Source organism: Mauremys reevesii, linkage group 23, assembly GCF_016161935.1.
Source record: "Mauremys reevesii isolate NIE-2019 linkage group 23, ASM1616193v1, whole genome shotgun sequence".
NCBI classification, from domain to species: Eukaryota; Metazoa; Chordata; order Testudines; family Geoemydidae; genus Mauremys; species Mauremys reevesii.
The window spans coordinates 17465556-17469597 of NC_052645.1; the positions used below are offsets into that span (position 1 = coordinate 17465556).

Here is a 4042-nt window from a genome sequence, read left to right on the forward strand (position 1 = left end):
ACGGCAGCGGCTTCCTCAACGCGCCGCGGCAAAAGGTAGAACCCAGGCGGTCCTGGCTCTGTCCCCCACGCCCCCTGCTACAGCCACGACACCCGACTCCCCTCCTAGGAGTCCTGGGGTCCCCGTCCCCTCTGCTACAATCACCAGACGCTCCCTTACCCCTGCTTGTGAACAGAACCAGGCGGCTTAGCTGTAACCACTAGGCCACACAGTCATCGGAACGTACATTTTAACCCCGTTTGTATGTGGACCTGAGGCAGTGGCATCTGAAATAACTCGTGAGGTGTCAGACAGCCAGGTGATGCATCGCCATCCTCCAGCTACACCATGGTGGTATCCACCCTTGAGGCTGGGGATTTCTGATGGGGCAGGCCTGTCTCCTACTGCACTATGTCATTTATATTAATAACCACAGCACAGGTGAGGACACATGCTGGCAAAATGTGTTATAAGGCCCCTCCTTTCCCTTTTTTCATTGGATCTTTCATTTCAGGGGAAAGAGGAGGGGTACAGCACAGAATCAGGAGTGGAAAGCAGCCAGGAATGGTATAAGGCAGTTCTCAAACTTTTGTACTAGTGCCCCCTTGCACATAGCAAGCCTGAGTGCAACCCCCCTTATAAATTAAAAACATTTAATATATAGTTTATAAAAACAGCTGTGGTCAGGCTCTGTGCAGAAGTCCCTTCAGGGCTTGAAGAACTCCATAAGATGTTGCTGCAGGATTTATATTAAACTGTTTCATTTGTCCAAGTAGTGGACAAGGTGTATCAGATATATGTAAGGCAGCTGTAAATTGATGGAATAGGGGTTGTAAAAGGTGAATAAGTACTGTAGCCAGGATGTGGGGGGGATGCTAGGCAGTAGCCTTTTTTGTAAAGTTACAAATAATAAAAACAGGCCATTTCAGAGCTATAGGGAACCAAACAGCCCATGTCAAAATGACAAAAAAGGTGTAGTTCAATGGCCCTTTAACTCTAAAATTACTGCAATTTCAATCCAGGCTGGGAAGAAGAGTCCACTGGGCTGGAAAGAACTCCAATGTTTAGAGAAACAAGTTAATCCTTTTTTCTAGGCAATCTGAAAATGGGACTTAATGGAACACTGGCTGCAACCTTTCACCTGCAAGTGGTGGCTAAGGGGCTCCAGACTAAAGCAACATCCATATGATTGGGGAGATGAGGTACATTTAGTGCCATTTGTAACAGGTAAACTGCACTTTTAAGTGTAAATAAACAAGAAAGAATTTTGGGACAAATTCTCAACAGAACCCTCTCATTACCTTACTTTTTCTTCATTACTAACCCCCAACACTCTTGTGCTTAGATGTCTCTCAATGGATCATCCTTCTAATGGTGCCACCGCAGGGTCAGCTGCCTCCCAGTAATAGCATTTTGGTCTTTCAAGTATCTGTCATCCAAAACAGAGGTCTCAGTCCCTACCCTTCTAAGCATGCACTCTTTCCTGTGCTTGAATCTATGGGACATAGATTAATCCCCATAGTTGAGTATAACTCATGACACTAGCAGGGAGCTGTCTGTGATCCAGGACTCGACTTACTGTAGAGGGAGAACAGAAAATGCTGATGCTCTGACAAACATGGTGGGGGAGACCTGAGCCTGTGTTATTAGACTATCCAAGTAACCTGAAACTCTTCAGTATACTTCTAACACTAATCTGTAGTTAATTATTAAATTAACAGCATGCCATAAAAAACAAAGCTACCCAGCTGATTAAATCTGTCTAATGGACAGAAATGCAGTAAAGCTTTGACTGTTTCTATTCTTATGGAACAGGAAAGGACAATGCAGATTTGACTAGCTCCTGTCAAAACTGCGCCTTAAAAGGTACATGAATTTCTGAAGAATGAGGAGCCTCTCCAGGACTGTCTGTGTGAAATGCCCAACAGTCTAACATTCGACCCGTATAATTAAAAATGTATTAGGATGAGATTAAAACAAGACCAACTGCCTACGTAACACATTCAATCTCCGCAAAGCTCTTCCAGATACAGTGACTTAAAATGTCTCTATTTTTGAGGGTTCTTATCCCATTCACCTCCACAGCACCCCGTTGGTCTCTCATCCCTGAGCTTTCTGATCTCGTAAAATCTCTCCGTCACGTTGCATTCCTCTATAGTCGGACTATTTCTGACATTCAACTTGTGATGGATGTCATCGCACCAGGAATTACATTATAGGCATTTCAACCATGTGTCAAATGTTCAGGTGTACAACCTGGAAGGAAATGCAGTAAATAGATTGTTCTCTGTAGCACAGCTTCTGTTCTCTACATCCAGGATCCCCATCCCATCTAGCACTGGACTGGATAGAGACTCCATGATTTATGGCTTCAGATAAGTAGTAATTGCAGGAGGATAAACTATGTTAAAAATCTCACATTTGAAAGCAAGGAAATTCAGTCAAGGCCTTTATCTACAGGGAATAACTATAAACTTACGTTAATATGGTTAACGTATTGCTAAATATTAGCCCAAGCAGGCTTGCTAAGTAACCTAGCTCCTACCCATGCAATAATAAAACTAAGATTTGCCTTGATCCATTTTGACCGTCTTCCCCAATAACGGCCCCCTCCCCTTTTATTTTATTTTAAATTTCAGCTCCTAACTTGTGGGTGTTTCTAATGCTACAGTGCAGATGATGGGATACTACACAATCCGACAGAGGATCAGCTATGTCCTGGCTGGAGGCAACACAGTTTATAAACAAGACAATACCAGATGGTGAAAGGGATCCGCTTTTCCAGCCTACAGTGTTCCTTTATGATGGCCATGCACAGAAAATGACTATTCAGACATCCACAAGAGCACATTTCTTAACTCATTGAAATGTTCTGTTCTATATGTAATTGCAAAGATCGTGCGTTACAATTACTGACTGCACATCAAACATTGAGGTTTAAGGTAGCAACCTGTGCATTTTTAGAGCAAACTACTGGGTTTGCTTCTAAAGCTAGAAAAGGAAATAGCAGCTTAACTGGGAAAGAGGCGTACTTTCCATTTCAATGCTGACAGTTACCACTTCCATTCCAGGTTCTGGAGTGAGTGAAGCAGCAGACTTCAGTGTTCTCTTTACATACAAAGAGACCCCTTCTGAAAGACAGGCTAGGTTAGTTAATGAGATTGAATGTTCTCCCTCAAGACAGAGTAGGGTATTAAACCAACCAACCTACAGAAGTCTTTCGTTATCAGTACTTCCTCTTCTTGCCTGCATTCCCCAACCAAGGTATTGCAATCCTTACTAGGCACTCAATGTTCAGAGGCCCAGGGAGGAAGGTGCCCCAGCTGGTCACTCCTAGATTCCTGCTCAGACACCTTGCAGATCATCCCATGCCCATTTGTTCTTTTGGAAGGCAAGGGCGTGGCTTAGTGTATTCCTGTTCAAGAAGTAATTATCAACTGTCCTCGGCTCTGCTGTATAACAGATGGCACATTCTGTATTAAATAGAACCCCCATTTGCTTTTGTGGTCAAATAAGAGCCCAACTTTATTCTTAAAAACCAAGATGGCCTCAAAATCCAGAAAGCCCCCCAAAATCCACAATTAGCTATCTAGGTGATTTACTCTTTTGTCCTACTGAACATACACTACTGAAGATTAGATCCCCTCTTATGCAGGGGCATTCACAAATATGAAAAGCTCTCACAGTGAAGTTGTAAAATAAGATAGATATTCACTTTAGTAATCCCAACAGATAGGAAAAAGAGGCAGACTGCTAGTCTTTGTAAAAACACGCTCTTAACTACTGTTACCACTTCCTCCTCCCACCTCAGTTTCCCACATCTATTACACGTTGACAACGACAGCAAACTTTGAAGCAGGGGCTGACTTTTAGTACGTCATAAGGGGGTTGTGATCTTGACTGGGACCTCTAGGTGGTATTGTAATATCAAACCTGTAATCCCCTCAGAGGAGCTCCCTTTGGTACAGTTGACTTTTGGACCTCAAGGATTCTATTACTTACAGGTAAAACACAGAGGCATTTGTTTGATCCGAACCACACCCAATGGAAAAGTGTGACGGTA

At 43.2% G+C, this 4042-nt stretch overlaps 1 long non-coding RNA gene across 1 annotated transcript; it reads left to right on the forward strand.

Annotated features, from left to right (window-relative positions):
• The first annotated feature begins 361 nt into the window (after window positions 1-361).
• Window positions 362-2919, forward strand: LOC120389259. The gene is made up of 4 exons (XR_005590844.1): window positions 362-420; window positions 494-546; window positions 1074-1206; window positions 2619-2919. It is a non-coding gene; the product is annotated as an uncharacterized LOC120389259 (long non-coding RNA).
• The last annotated feature ends 1123 nt before the right edge of the window (window positions 2920-4042 follow it).